Below are 16,886 nucleotides of genomic sequence, written 5' to 3'. Positions count from 1 at the left end.
AAATGTTTAAGATTCTTAAATATTTCTCAAAAGATAAGTGTCCTGGCCCAGATGGTTGGACAATCGAGATTTTCATTCACTTTAAAGAGATTATGGGTCTTGTCCTATTGCGGATGGTGGAGGAATCCAAGATACACAAGAGAGCTTCTAGTGATGTTAACGTGAATTTTATTGCGTTAATTCCCAAGGCTTCGAAGCCTAAGACATTTAGGGATTTCAAACCCATTTCACCTTGCAGCATTATGTATAAGTTGATCTCAAAAATTATTGTTAACAAGTTGAAGGGGTGTCTATCAAATCATATATCCCTTAAACAATTTGGATTTATCAACAATAGACACATACAAGAAGCGGTTGCTATTACACAGGAAAATTTACACACTATCAAAACTTGTTGCAAGGATGCAATACTTTTAAAGCTAGATCTCCATCGAGCATATGACAGTGGGAATTGGACCTTCTTGAGGTTGATCTTACATAATATTGGAATCTTTGTGAAGGTAGTTGAATGGATTATGGCTTGCATTCAATCTATGTCATATGTAGTTATTATAAATGGTGTCCCATCTGTTTTGTTTCGTGCATACAGAGGCCTTAGGAAGGGGTGCTCATTATCTCTGTTGTTGTTCTTACTAGTCATTGACCGCCTTAGCAGGCAGATTCTAGTGGAAAAAGAATGTGGTCTAGATTTCAAGGAATTAAAATCACGAGACAGGTATCTATTACACATTTAATGTTTATGGATGATGTTTTATGTTTTGGATAGGTTTCTATTGAACAAAAGACACATCTACAACATATTATCATGTCTTTTGGGGATGTCTATGGTTTAAAAATGAACTCTTCCAAATCAGAGCTTATATATGCTTCCGATGAGCTGGAACGGGTTATGATGATTTCTGAGATTTTTGGAGTTAAGACACTCCCTTTTGAAGTAGGTTTCAATTATTTGGGTTTCAGGATGAAACCTAACAGATACCTCCTGGCAGACTGGCAATGGATCATAGACAAATTCAAAGCTATATTACGTATGTGGACTTACATATGGTTGTCTATCGGTGGAATATTGGTCCTTGTCCAATCTGCTTTACAAACTATCTTGGTGTACTAGATGCACATGTACAAAATTCCTAAGGCGTTATAAAACATATTGTTTCAATTATAACTAATTCTATATGGTTTGGTCCATTGGAAAGTAGGAATATTCTCTTGATTAGTTTGGATAATATTTACATAAGGACATCCGTGGGTGGGTGGGGTATTAAGTGAACTGAATTTTTTAAATGGGCTTTGTTGTCGAACAATTTCTGGAAGGTATTTTCTGGGTCTGGTATCTCGAACAAGATTATTATGGGTAAATATTTAAAGAATAGGAGGACTACGGATTGACTGAGATAGGGTGTTATTGCCATAAAGAATGGATCATACATTTGGAAAAGTATTATGTTGAGCATGCGGTGGACTATTGAGAATATCAAGGGGTATACTAGATCAGGTTCAGATATCATGATAGACATAGACTCGACTTATGATATGATGGACTCAGATAAGTTGCTTATACAGACCACTGAATTTTTACATGCGAAGGGAATATTTTACATTACTCATATCCTAAAGGGATTAGATCCCTTACACTTATATGCCATTTGGATGACTGTGGAGGATCTAGGATTGCGATCTGAAAACTCGGACTGATGGAATATATATATACAACAATTGCACATTTTTTGGCATTTCATTAAATCAAGGTAAAGATAGCCTTTGCTAGTAGGTGGGCACAAGGCATGGGAATAACTTAGTCAACAATATAGAGAATTATATCTCAGACACTCTCAGAGGTCGATAAGGAATTTGTTGGTTTGACAGGGTTTGGACATGGCATATGCCCAAAAACTTTCTTTTTGGTTGGCTTGTTTGTAGGAATAAAATAATAACTTGGGATAACTTGGGAAGATGCAGCTTATATGGCCCTAGAATATGTTTTTTATGTCAATGCTCTGATGAGAATGCTCTACATTTATTCCTCAAGTGTCCTTATGCTATGGGGACATGGATTTATGTTTCCTAGAATATCAGGATTAATATTAATTGGGACTTGCCTACAATTGAGGAGGGCTTCAAACACTGGATAGTCTCGACATAGGTTGGAAACATACTACCTTTTCTTATTTGTTGGGGAATCTAGAAAGTGGGTAATACACCCATCTTTGATGATCGTAGATATAGCATTCAATATATTTCTTCCAAAATCTATGCTTTGTACCATGAATACGAGCAGACCACTCATTACATGATGAACAATATTATAAAGTCTTGACCCTCACACACATCTTTTCCTAACAGCCATGTTACATAAAATATTGTCACTGTGACATTCTATAGTAAGTGTGAGTCTATCACCACTCATACTTTCCTCCTATGCAAGTCTTAAACCTCAGCTCTTCATGTCAAGCCCTGAAAAATGAGAGAAAGTCCTTAAAAATATCTAAAACTCTGGTTCCACACTTTCTCTTAGCATTACCTGCGGTCCCGCATCCCCTGGTCATGTCCCCTGCGGACCTGCCCGCTCTGTTTCTGTGTAATGGGTGCGGACCCCTGTAAAAGTCAAAAAGGCGCAAGTTTATTCTTAAAAACTCACTTTGGGTTAATTCTGGATGCTTCTAGAAGGAATCTTGAGGTGGCAAGTTCACTCCTAGGTGGTTCATGCATCCCATAACTAAAGGAGCTAACCCCTTGATGTGAGGAGCTTATCCCTTTGAAGAAGGACTCTATCCCTTTGAAGGTGGACCTATAACTTCCTTCCTCTGTACTATAAAATGAGGCATTGGGCTGGTTACTAGGAAGGTTGAAAGCTGAATATTTTTTAGGGTAAACGCTGTTGGAATTTAGACTTCCTAATTGAGCTTGGGAGGAGAGATTACATACCTTTTGATCTTATTGGGAAGAGTGTGAAGCTTGTCAAAGTAGAGGAGATTCTTGCTTGGACCCTGGGAGGAGCTTGTACAACATCAAGGCACCAAGGTTGTAAAGTTCTTCTTATTTTTCAAAGTTAATACAATCAAGTTTATTTTTCTCAATAAGCTGTCTTCTATGGTTTATTTCATGGATTCCTTGATCACCATGATGAATATGGTTTATTATATTGGCTATGCAAGTGTTATTTGATGTGTGCTTGTTTGTGTTTGCAGGTTCTCAAAACGAAACTCATTCGGACGGCCGAAGCGTGGCTGCCACAAACTAGCGTTGGACTTAAGGTAGGGTCTAAAACACCTCTTGGTTTTTATTTATAAATAGAAAAATATTTAGAGAAAGGTAGATTTGCTTGTTCTGCTTGTCGCTAGATATTTGTTGATACTAGGGAGATCGGTCTTATCTGCAAGAACGGTTTATCCGGTCGACAAATTGGCGATGCCACTAGGGAATTGAATTTTGGTTTTTTGCCTTTACTTTTACTTTGACTAGATAAACTTTTTATCTATTTTTGGTTTTTGTTTGATGTGTGTGGGATTGGGTAGCTTTTTTAGATTCTGAATTGGTTTTTGTTTTTGACGCTTTTGAAAGAGAACCGCACATTCTGTTTGTAACATAGTGCGGACATCCCCACACTGTTGCTTTACTACACAGAGCGGTACTACACCTGGTTATACCGGGAGCCTGCGGACCCTGTCAAATTTTTGAAAAACTTAAAATCTTTTCATCCAATTAAACTTAGGATTTGTTTACATTTTTTAGCCTCCGCCCAAATCTGCATGTGTCTTGTCAGAAACTTCTTTGAGTGAATTCCATTGGCATTTTGGTTTTAGGTGAATTTCTAGAAGTTTTGCGTGCCTGGTTTGATTTTTGCTTGGTCCTTGTAGTAACTCAGAGATTAGAAGCCTAAGAAACCTCAGATTCCCCTGGTCTTTTTGGTCTTCTTGTTGAGTTTGATTGATTTGTGAAATCTACCTTTGGTGAGGAATAGATCTCATTTTTCTCTTTGCAAAGCTTTGAAAGAACTTGTTTTGAAAGTTTTGAATTTCATTTTTAAAAAGAAAACATAAGCTGGTTGTTTTTTGATTAATTTGTTATTCTGAACGAATTAGTCCTTAGTTTGCTGATAACTAAGTAAAACATCCTCAAAAACAAATTTTTTAAGCTTTTGCTTCAATTAGGTTTTTAGAAGTTGTAGATCTCAAGAATAGTTTTTCATAGTTTTGAGTATTTTCTAGAAATTTTAGAATCTATTTTGAACAAATTTGTTTTCTGTAGTTTTTGAGTATGGAAAAAGCAAAAGGATTTTTTCGTGAGCATAATTAGTAGTCTTGTTTTTGAGTTTCTTGGAAAAGACAAAAAGTTTTTCTTTTCATTTATATGTTAAGGAAAGATTTGTTTTTCGAGTATTGCATTCTCAACTCTTTCTTTAGCTAGGAATTCATTGAAGAAAAAAGGATTGTTTATCATATTAGGTGCATTTTTAGTGTTTTGGATTCGAGTCTTCACACCATAAAGTTTCATCTCCATACCTTTTGACTTAAGAAACAACCATAAAAATAATGCTTAAAGTAAAATTCATCTAGCAATCTTTTTATTTCTAGGGCTCTTTATTACCAACATAGCTTAGGCTAGTATCTTGGAGTAGGGAGTAATTAACTCTCCAAGATAGTTAAAACAAACAAGTAGCTATATCTTGCGGTAGGAGATAAATTCCAATTGTTACATCTATGCTCTGGGAAGCTCCTCTTAAAGGAGTCAAGCAAGAGATCATATCTGAACCAATGGGGTAATCAATCCTTCCTCATTGGGAACGATAGAAGATATACACGTATTAAAAACGGTAAACCTCAGATTGACCATTGTCGAGGAGCCTGGGGTCACTTGTTGGTAAACCTTGGATTATGTCAAAGAGCCTTCAAGGGGATTGAGCTTTGCTACTCTGCCCTTGCGTGTGTATCGGATCACAGACTGTTCCCCCAGGTATATTTGTTTCCGTTGGTAACCATAGTGACCATAATCTATAGGATTCTTTCCTAAGGTGACGGTGGAGGGAAGATCCCACTGTACCTGGAGCAGACATCGACTAGACTCACTTGGACTGTTTGGGGGGTTCTCTTCACTCGAGACAGTTTAGTGGAGAAACTTGTGCCAGTCTGTTTTATTAAGCAGGTTGTCGGGGTAACTGTTCCAACCGCCATTTCTGTATTGAATTATGTGACGTTAGATTTCATCACCAACTAGTGTTTTTAGTACGGAAAGTTACTGTTTGTGTGGTTTGAACTCCTAGATTTTTAGGTGTGTGATTTAAATTGTTTGGTTCTTTAGAGACTTTAGGTGGTTTTATTGAGATTTTTCTTTGTTTGCGTGTGAAGTAATTAAAATTTTTTAATCGTGGTTGAATTACCAAGACAATCCCGTAGACTTCGGGGGCAACCTCCTGAGTATTCACCAAGCCAGCTTGAAGGGCTATGAGCTCTTGTAACTCCTAGTTACAGTAGAGTTGGGGCACCGGAAGAAGGAGAATCTTCTTTAGTTGTTCATCCTGATTATCAAGTTCAAGAAATGGAGTATATTTTTGAACCAATTTCATTTTCCGAAGTTACTGGTAGTTTTTCTTCTACTAGTGAATTAGCTGAAGAACCTGAAATTTCTGAGCCTGAAACTGAACCTGCTGCTACTCCACCATCAGGATTTGCTTCTCCATCTTCCAGTGGTCCTAGTTCACCTAGGGTAGGAAGAATCATTACCCAAAATCTTCCTTCTGGACTTATTGCTATTGAAGAACTGGTTAGTCCGGAAGAAGGTATATCTATCCCTGAAAATCAACAAACTTTAGAACTTAGGGAGCGTGAATCAATATTTTACAGTCCACCTAGGAGGGACGCTTGGTATCTTTCATTGACCAATTTTTTAGAAAATCCAGGTCTTAGTTTTTCACCACCTCGAGTTCCTTATCATCCAACACCTAGAGGTTATTATCCTCCTTTGAATATGTCGAGATAGTCATCCATGTTTTCCCAATCACCAGAAACATTTTTGTATGGCGATCCTTCTGTTCCTTCTGGGTATCAGTCACTCACTGGTACTTTTTTAAGAGCATCTACTCAACCCATTGAACATGGTTTATCACCTGGTAATAATAGAACTAAACCATTGAGTGTAGAAGACATTCTTATGATGTCAGGTACCATTCCAAATCCGCAACCTCAAGGTAGTTAGTTACTGCCTGGGGGCCAACCTCAAGGTACTCAATTACCGCCTGGGGGGCAACCTCAAGGACAATACATTCCTTCGGGACAGTACATTCCTCAAGGTCAACCCCAGACTCAATATATACCTCAAGGTCAACCCCAGTATCAATATATACCTCAGGGTCAACCCCAGTTTTAGTACGTGCCTCAAGGTTATCAACCTCAAGGTCAGTACCCAACCCAAGGTTTCCAACCACCTTCTGGTTAAACATTTGTACAAGGAGCTGGAAATATACATTTGAATTATCAGTCCTACGCTCAACCCGGTTAAGGTTCTCAATATGTTCAACCTACTATGGGTCAATACCCCGGAATGAACATGGTGTGGGATCCATCTCAATCTCAACAGATTTTGCAACCTAATTTGCAGTTGTCGTCTCAATCTGGACAACCTTTGGTGTCTGGTTCAACCCAACAACCTGTCCAGTCTACTGTTCAAACTTTTGCACCTGGTGTAGTTTCTCAGCCTTGACCTAGTACACCTCGTACTCTGCCTCAAACTGCTACTGCAACTACTGCAGCATTTGTTCAATCCACCCCACCTACTTTTGGAGTATCAGCAACACCTATTTCTACTATTCCTGCATCAACTCCTCAAGCATCTTTACCTCAGTCTGGACCTACAATTCAGACTACGGTTCAGATGCCTGCAGAACAACCTAGTCCAAGTACGGTTGTCACAAGTCAACCTCAATTTACTTATCAACCGTACCAGGGACAGTACCAATTTGGTCTTGCTGTGCAGAACCCAGTCTATCAGTATCAGCCGTACCCTGGATATACTTATCGGCAACCTCAACAACCCTAGTACGGTCTGGTTAATCATAGTTTTCCGAGAGGATATAATATTCCAAATGCAATTCCAATTCCAAGTTATCCAGGATATCCTCTTCCTGGGGCTGGTCTTATGACCCAGGGTTTTCATGACCCTAATCATCAGTTACCGTTCATTGCAACTTTGGACTTGCCTGATTTGTCGCGCCTTATGAATTATCCAATTAGCTATCTTCCGTTTTGGCCACTAATGCCGAATAAGTTGCCCAGTGATATCCCTAAGTTTGAAGGTAAACCAGGAGAGGATCCATCAAACCATGTGATAACTTATCACCTCTAGTGTGCATCTAACTCCATCGTAGATGATTCAATTCGTTTACGTCTTTTTCAACGCACTCTGATTGGTCTTGCGGCCAAGTGGTACATTGAGTTACCACGAGCCTCTTTTTATAGTTTTAGTCTGCTAGCTACTTCATTCTTAACTCATTTTCAATTGCCTGTCAGATATGACAATGGCACGGAATTATTAACTTCATTAAAACAGTCAACGTCCACTTATATTTCAGATCACATTCATGAATGGCGATGTCGCCAACGTTTAGTGAAAGTTTATATTCTGGATCAAATTTTAGCAGAATGGTTTGTTAAATCATTATTACCTAAGATCACTAAGGATGTAGCTAAGGCAGGAGTTGTTACTGAAGAGCAAGTAATTACTCAAGCTCAATACCTTGACCTTGTTTATATGCAGTCGGGTACTTTACACGAGAAAATCCCTGACCTTCCGAAACAAAATCAAAAAACTGCAGCTCCTTCAGTGTCTCATGCCGCTAACGGTATGATTGGTGCAGTTAACACCAAAAGTAAGAACAAATCTTCAAAGAATTCTTCTCCTATCATAACTTTACCAGATTCCCCGACAGGAGACTCTTCCGTTGAAATTCCTGTCGATATTCATGTCGTAGAATCATCTACGGCCAAATCAAAATCTGGCGGTAAGAAGAAGGGGAAGAAGAAAAATAAGAAAAATTCGAAAGAGAAATCAGATAAAATGGAATCTACTGACAAGAAACGTAAACCTCGTTACCCTTGTCTCATTTCTGACGAAGAACATTTTACAAGAGACTACCCTCATCGCGCTGAGGTTGCGAAAATCGTCAAAGGTTCTCAAACGCCTGTTGTCATGAAGGATCCTTTTCCTAGTCAAGATAGTAAGATGATAGGTTCTTCCTCAAATGCCTCAGAAGAACCCATAATGATGATGCCCCATATTAGGATTGCGACACGATCGCAAGATTATGGAAGTAAAAGTCTTGTTGGTGGTAAGGAAGCAGAATCTTCTAATTCAAATCCATCAACTTCAACTCCTAGTTCCAATCCGCTATAGATCGAGAAACCTAATCCAGACTTAGTGATCAAACCGCTTGCTAAAGGTATACTTCGAAAGTCAGCTTTCAATCCGCATGTGAGAGCTACTCAGAACTATAACATTGTTGAAGACTTAGCTATTTCCCCTTCAGCAATGTTGGCTTTGGAGGTGCTGCAATCATGTCTAGCACAGCGTAAATTGCTATTGTTAGCTATCGAAGCTGTGGATATTCAGGACTCGAACCTTATAATATTTGATTTAGAAAATAGTACACCTTGCTTACCTCATCAAATGGCTTTCCAGATTCTAGTGTTAGTCAAAAACAGACCTTGCTTTAGGACTGTAATTGATGAGGGAGCTTCAACGTGTACTATGTAGATCCAGTGTTGGAGATCGCTAGGTACTCCTACACTCAATCAATCCCCGACGATTCTAAAGGCTTTCGATGGCCGTGGGTTCCATCCTTTTGGCATTCTACAGGATTTACCTATAGGGGTTGAAGGTAAAACTGTTAATCTAGATGTGGAAGTGGTTGATGCCCCTCTAGATTATAACCTTCTCTTGGGTCGTAGTTGGTCTTACGCTATGACTGTTGTTGTTTCATCGGTCTTTTGGCTTATAAAGTTCCCTCATAATTGAAAGATCATAACTATAGACCAGCTGACATACTTTTCATTCGACCCAGCCTCTTCTGAAAGTATACAACATGTCGGTAAAACAATTATCCCTTACAAGGATGTTGGGGTAGGATTGATTAAAGATTCTAGTTTACTAGGAACGTTTTCCTTTCCTCCTCCTAACATATCGCCTTCTACTGCAACCATTCACATGATTTCATCAGACACTATTGTTTATGATGATCCTTGGATTGTACCTTACGAATCGGAGGTGGATTCATTTGGTGATGCGATGCCTTTGAGTCCCTATGAAATTGTGTATCAGGTTGTACAATCGTTTTCCGACCCTTCTTCAACCGAAATAGACCTGATGAAAATGGTCCATGGAGAATCACTTTCAACATCAAACTCAGATTCAACAATTTTTTCCGAGCTTGTTCATACCGATGAGCAGATTCATGAAATTTTGTCTGTTGATGATTTACTGTGGGAAGATCTTCATCATCGATCTTCGTTTTTACCTGAGATTGATCATTTTGAAAATGATTTTTCATCTATTTTTACTACTGATTATGTTAAAGAACCGCATAATCCATTGCAACATCTTGATTCTAAATTAAATTTTGGAAATATTTCTCGAATAGTTCCTATTGACATTTCAGTTAAGCCTGGAATTGTTGAAAACATTCATATAGGTGCCTCCTGTATGGAAAATGAACTCCAAACTTATAAGGCCCTATTTCAAGAATTCCACGATGTGTTTTCCTGGTCATATGAAAAAATGTCAGAAATTGATCCAACAATTGTTTTTCATGAAATCAAAACTTACCCGGATGCTAAACCCGTCTAGCAACGTTTGCGTCAGATCCACCCGCGAAAAGCTACTGCTATTAAAGAAGAAGTTGAGAAATTACTTAAAGCAGGTTTCATTTATCCAATTCCCTTAACGAATTGGGTATCGAATATTGTTCCTGTTAACAAAAAGAAAGGAACGATAAGAATATGTATCGATTATAGGGATATTAATCGAGCCTGTCCCAAAGACAATTACCCAACTCCCTATATTGATCAAATCATTGATGATTGTGCCGGCAGTGAAATTTTCTCCTTTATGGATGGTTTTTCCAGTTACAATCAAATCAACATTCTACCTGCTGATCAACCAAAAACGGCTTTCATTTGTCCATGGGGGACATTTGTTTATTTCAACTTACCTTTTGGGTTAAAGAACACCAGAGAAACTTTTCAAAGAGCTATGTCTTACGCGTTTCATGACATCAAGCACATTGTGCAACCTTATCTCGATGATTTACCTGCCCATTCATTACGTAGAGCCGATCATCTCACTCATTTATGAGCAATCTTTATGAGATGTAGGCATTATCGAATTAGGTTGAATCCACACAAATGTGTTTTCTGTATAGAAACGGGTCGTTTACTAGGATTTGTTGTTTCGAAAGCCAGCATTCGTGTTGATCCCTTGAAGGTTGAAGCTATTGTCAAATTGCCTCCTCCTTCCTCTCTTCGCCAAATCCAAATTTTGCAAGGGAAAGCAAACTTTTTACGTCGTTTCATTCCTAACTACGCCGAGATAACAAAGGGTTTTACTAGGTTGTTGAAACAGAATACTCCATTCTTTTGGGATGAGATAGCTGACAAATCTTTTGATGCACTTAAACACGCGTTGACCCATGCACCGTTATTGCATCCTCCCAACTACAACCAGGATTACTTCTTGTATCTCGCCGCCTCTCATTCCACCATCGGGATGGTGTTAGTTCAGGAAGATGAATTCGGTAGTGAACATGTGATTTACTATCTTAGTCAAACTTTGAATCCAACTGAGTTAAAATATTCACATGTGGAGAAATTTGCCTTGGCAGCTGTTCAAGCTATCCAAAGATTTCGTCAGTACATCTTACTACGCAAAACTACCGTAATTTCTGATTGTAACCCTATGATCTATACTTTGACCAAACAATTGCTAGGGGTAAGTATTCAAAATGGATTGTTATCCTGCAGGAATTTGATTTGGAATTTGAAAAATCCAAGTCAAAGAAATCTTTAGTTTTTGCGGAATTGATGTGTGACTTCCCGCATGCCGATACTGAAACTGTGGTGGAAGAGCCCATTGCGGACAAATCCTTGTTTCTTATCAGCACTCTTGATCCATGGTATGGAGATATCATTGCTTATCTCCAAACCCAATCTTTTCGGCCTGAAATTTCATGATCTCAGCGACGGAAAATACGATTCCAATCCCAACAATATAAAATCATTGGAGATACACTCTATCGTCATGGGGCGGACTCTGTTTTCTTATGTTGTTTAACTCATGAGGAAGCTGAAAAGGTTCTAAATGACTCTCACTCTGGAGCGTGTGGCGGTCATATGTCTAGGTATTCCATAGCCCAAAAGATATTGCGCGCTGGCTATTTCTTGCCGTCTTTGTTTAAATATTGTATTTACGCGGTCCGAAAATGCATCAATTGTCAAATTTTTTATCGAAATATGCATGCTCCACCTACTCCTCTCCACCGTATAATTGCCATTGGTCCTTTTGCAAAGTGGGGTATCGTCTTTATTACATGTAACCCTCACTTAGCCGGGGGGCATGCGTATATCATCCTTGCCGTAGATTATTTTACCAAGTGGGCTGAAGTGATGCCTACATTTTTGGCAGACAGCAAAACTACTACAATTTTCATTTTCAATCATATAATTGCTAGATTCGGTGTTCCACAAGCGATTATCACTGATCATGGGCATCATTTTCGAAACATCATGATGACTGAACTAATAGATCAACTTGGCCTGGGTCACGATAGTTCTACTCCATATTACCCATAGGCTAATGGTCTGGTTGAAGCCATCAACAAAGTTCTAGTCATTATGATCCGACGAATCATTGGAATTCATAGGTCGAATTGGCATAACATGTTATTTTCAGCGCTTTGGGCGTATCGAACCTCAGCAAAAAAATCAACTAGTTTCCCTCCTTTCCAACTGGTTTATGGTTTGGAAGTTGTGTTACCCATTGAATGCGAAATCCCGTCATTGCAAATAGCCATAGAGTTACTCTCAGCCACTTCTGAAGAGGAGAAACGTTTGTTGTACTTGGCTCAGTTAGATAAGAATCGACGTGATGCTGCACTAGCAATCGAAACTCATGCCAAATGAATTAAAGCTCAGTACGATCGAAATGTTATGCCCCGTAATTTTTCAGAAGGAGATCTAGTCTTACTTTACGATCAAGCAAACGATAAGCTAGGGGCTGGAAAATTCGTACCCATGTGGCATGTTCCTTATGTTGTTAAGCGAAAGCTGGCAAAAGGGGCCTATGAGTTGGTAGATTTTGACGGTGTCTCTTTAGGTAAACCCAGAAATGGTCTTTATCTGAAGAGATATTATGCTTAAATCTGGGTGTGGAGATTTTAGTTAGATTAGTTTTCTTTCTAGCTGGTGTGTTTTAGATTAGAAAAGTGTGCTTAGTTTAGAAAATGTTTTTGTCATTATTCATGCTTATCTTGATTTTACTCTTGATATTACAGATGTTGACGTCTCTTCAAACATACATTGATTTCGCTGATGGTGCTTGTCGTAATACACGGAACATTTCTTCCGTAGCTTGGGTTATCTATTCACCCTCTGATGAGTTAGTATATGTGCATGGGGTAAGCCTCGGTCAAACAACAAAAAACATTGCAAAGTATAGTGCAGTGATTGAGTTATTATCTGAATCCATTTCATTTGGGATTTGGAGTTTGATTGTGAGGTTAGATTCTGAACTCGTTGTATTGCAGCTTAATAGAGCTTCTGCCATTAGAAATCCATTGTTATTAAGATTATTTTTGAGAGTTCGTCTCTTGGAACGTGAATTTGACTATATTGAATATCAACACATTCCAAGATATTTAAATACATTACCAGATGCAATTTCTTCTCGAATGTTAAGTAGACATTTGCAATAATCAAATAGTAAATTTAAAAACATTCCATAATATGTTTTACAAGATAGCCAGTAATAGTGATATAGCATAGCATAGAAGTGTGTCAAATATACATCGTCTTCGATCATAGGTTGAAAGCCACCTTATGATCGGCAAAAATGTCATATCAGGTCTACAAAAGCGATCATCCCATCACTGGTGATGATCACAATAAGAAACCACTGCTCGGGCCACCCTACAAAGGAACCTCCTGAAAGGTCCTGGGACCCCAATCACATAGCACTGCAACCTAAGAGGAATGTCATCTATGCTAGTCTCTGGAATGTCTACTATCAAATGCTCTGGATGGTTTTACAATTCGGCCAAGGTCTCTGTAGATTTGTCCCGTGGGGTTTGTACTGCTGCAGTTGGGTGTCTCCTCTCATAGGGCCGGAGAGTGGCTGGTCGTCGTGGACCCACATCTGCATTTGAAACTTTTTACTATCAGTTTTGGATGATTTAAAAACAAAAAAAAAAAATTAAACTTATAAAATGTTGAAAATTATTTTACCTAAGTCATCCCATTACTCTCTTGGAGGAAGAGCCATGTCTAGGTCACCACGATAATCCATCCCAGCATAAGGAAAATCCTGAATCACGAAAACTTGGTTCTCAACCAATGAAAATACTCAGGAGGAAATCAAACAACCTCTGAACCCTCCTCAGGATGATGTACCATAACCGCAACCTAACGCATCAGCTTGGGCTCTCAGGGAAGTCTAGCTCCAACAGAAAGATGCTATGGGACCAACATCGAGACCCTCTCTAAACCAAAGCTCACAACTAAGAAACCATATCCAAAGCTTTTTAGTTGTCCGTTCTTTGCTCTAGTCAGTTGGCCTTTTACATTAGCCAACACAACCTCGCACCAGTTGAAGATGGTGCCTCGATAACAGTCTACTGCCATATGCATTTGGGATCCAGTGGCTACATGCAGTGCTGCGCTTCCACAGAGTCTGGTGACAGTAAATGCAATCACTTTGAGTTCAGGATGGGAGATGGTTTTGATATCAATCCCTTTGTCCTTAGTTTGGTCGTTACAAAACTCTAGCCGGAGACTATCGACAGACTGGCCACCTAGCCTAGTCCCGAATAGAGTCAATTGTTCACCTCTCTTGGGCAAACTAGTCAAGAAGTAAATATCCTCTGGCTCCATTTCAAGCTGGTGGCCACCAATAATGAAACACTGGTCTTGTATATTCCATCTGTCCACCAGCCACTGCAAAAAGTCTACTTGGGCCCTCATGCCAGGTATAGCCCAGAATTTAAATAGCCCGCATGAGTTCAATGCATCTATTGAAGTTTGGTGATTAATTGCGGCAAGGTCCACGTCTTCGTGCTCCTGTTCCAACCAACTGAGCATTGTGTATATCCTACAGTGAAAGAAAAGGTGGATTAGAACATCTTAATTCAAAAGTTTTTGGGTGGAAATTGAAAATTTTGAAGTTTTAAAACCTATGTCGCGGGGACCGCACTCTCTAGTTAGAGACAGTGCGTAGGTCTGCACTCTGCCTAAATAGCAGGTGCGGGCCCCTGGCTCTTTCCTTTGTAGGAAAAAGTCGGGGTCCGCAGGTTTCGCATGCTACACCTGCGGACCCCCGCGAGCGGTCTTTTAAACTAAATTTTTCCTAAAAATCAAAATAGAAACCTAGAAATGAAATTCAAACTGTTGAAATGCAATATTAAAGTTATGTGGATTACTTAGAGGTGACAGTTCTCGATTCCAACGGACGGATTTTCCACAATCTTCACAGGAAGTTTCTTACCCAAAAGCTCTCTTTTCTCACTCTGAAGTCAAACGGTAAAAATGAATTTATAAAAGCCCTTTTTATAAGTTTTTTTTAATAAATGAATTTTTAATTTGTTTATTTTTCACTTTAAAAAGGTAACCTTTTTGATGCAGTTTTATTTATTTTTAATAGGTATGAGTAATGTTTGAGTTTTTGTGCAGAATATCGGATTTTTTTAGGCAAAATTGATCATTTTCAACAAAAACATTAGAGTCCTCTTTAAGCTCTTTTCTGACTCGTAAAATATGAAAAGATTGCCGAGTTTTTCTTTTTAAGCTCGTTAAAACGGAGTTAAAAGGACGGTCCACTTACAGCTCTTTTCTGACCGCATAAACATGAAAAGATTGCCGCATTTTTGTCATTTCAAATTTGATATTGGTTATAAAACGACGTGTCATTGATCGCTTTTTTACTTTTTCGGACCAGAGACACTAATTATGAAAAGTACTCCTTGATCATAATGGTCAAGTGGTTATATCAATTATTGTTTTATACTTTTTTGGGCTTGGGAGACACAAATTTATGAAAAAGGACAACCATGGAGTTTTCTTAAGTTTTTCTTCCGACTCCCTAAAATTGAAGAACAACGAGTTTCTCCTATACTGGACTCGTTAAAATTTAACAGTAAAGGACCTGTTCAATTACAAATAGGAACGGACCACTCCTTCTTAGGGTTCAAATTTTAAACTAAGTTGGACTCATCTGAAGGATGAGCTTATAACCAAGCAAATGTTATCCTCCTCAAGCTTGTCAAAAATAAAGAGGTACTTGCCAGAAATGGTGGGGGAAAAGAGAGAAAAATGAACCTCTTTGTTATACTTTGTGTCCTAGAAAAGCATTCAACCACTCTTGAACACGACACTATTTGTTCATCTGGGTTGGGAAATCCTTTGCCTAACAGTTAATCAAACCATATTGAAAGTCTTCAGCCGGTTTCTGGGTATTAGCTTTGGGTCAATTGTCACCAAACCATCTGTAGTGTCGTTATGTGTTCAAGAGGTCAATGCAAATAAACCATTCATCTGCAAAATATCTGTCATCCATCTTGACCATCCCTGAGTTAGTCCTTGCAAATATATTTCTTCAAACTTGATCTATGATTTCGTGTTGTGGGCTTGTCTACGACGGATCGCTTTCTATCGACTTCAGCTCATTATCTCGAAAGCTGATCTAGAAATCGTTAGTACCTTGGAATCTGCATGCCTCAATGGCGGGTTTCTCGCCTTCGACGATAGGTTACATCATTGACCTTCGATCAAAGGATTCTGTGATATGTTCGACATCAACTCATCTATTCACATTCCATGGGTTGTACTGAGTACTTTGAGAGCCATTGACATTACTAATGGTTTCTCTCACACTTGTTAACAGTTTACATCATTGACTGGTAATCAAGTGGTTTCTACCATGTTCAACTTCGACACATTCATTCACATGGATAGAATCGTACTATTTCGAGAAGTAGAAATCAAGACCCTAGATCTAGTTTCCACCATCCAGGCTGCAAGGAATTTTGTTATTCATTATACAGTGGATTATCCATAAACAGATGGTTGTGCCCATACTGTGTCTACATATGTCTATACTTGTGATGTATTACAAGATCATTCCTATATCATAGCAGTTTAGTTAGCCTTATAGTCAGTTTTGATCTGAGTATGGGAATGCCTACCTCAACGATGATATGATCACATATATATATATATTTTGTATTGAGTGTTTTTACAAGTTCCAACCAGGCTCTCCACAAGGTGATCCTTGAAATGATAAAGTATTTCACTCTTCGTAGATGACAAATAAAATCCCCATCTATTATAGACTTCGCACTTTAGGGGGCAATCTGTTACACAAAATATTGTCACTATGACATGCTGCAGTAAGTGTGAGTCTATCACCACTCATACTTTCCTCCTATGCAAGTCTTAAACCTTAGCTCTTCATGTCAAGCCTTGAAAAATGAGAGAAAGTCCTTAGAAATCTCTAAAACTCTAGTTCCGCACTTTCTCTTAGCATTACCTGCAGTCCCGCATCCCCTGGTCATGTCCCCTGCAAACCTGCCTGCTCTATTTCTGTGTAATGGGTGCAGACCCCTGTAAAAGTCAAAAAAGGCGCAAGTTTATTCT

The sequence above is a fragment of the Pinus tabuliformis genome, chromosome 4_2 (genome assembly GCF_031772625.1).
Source record: "Pinus tabuliformis cultivar Carrire ecotype Pingquan chromosome 4_2, CPIR1, whole genome shotgun sequence".
NCBI classification, from domain to species: domain Eukaryota; kingdom Viridiplantae; phylum Streptophyta; class Pinopsida; order Pinales; family Pinaceae; genus Pinus; species Pinus tabuliformis.
The sequence above is the reverse complement of the archived record's forward strand: the minus strand, read 5'-3'. Positions refer to the sequence as shown.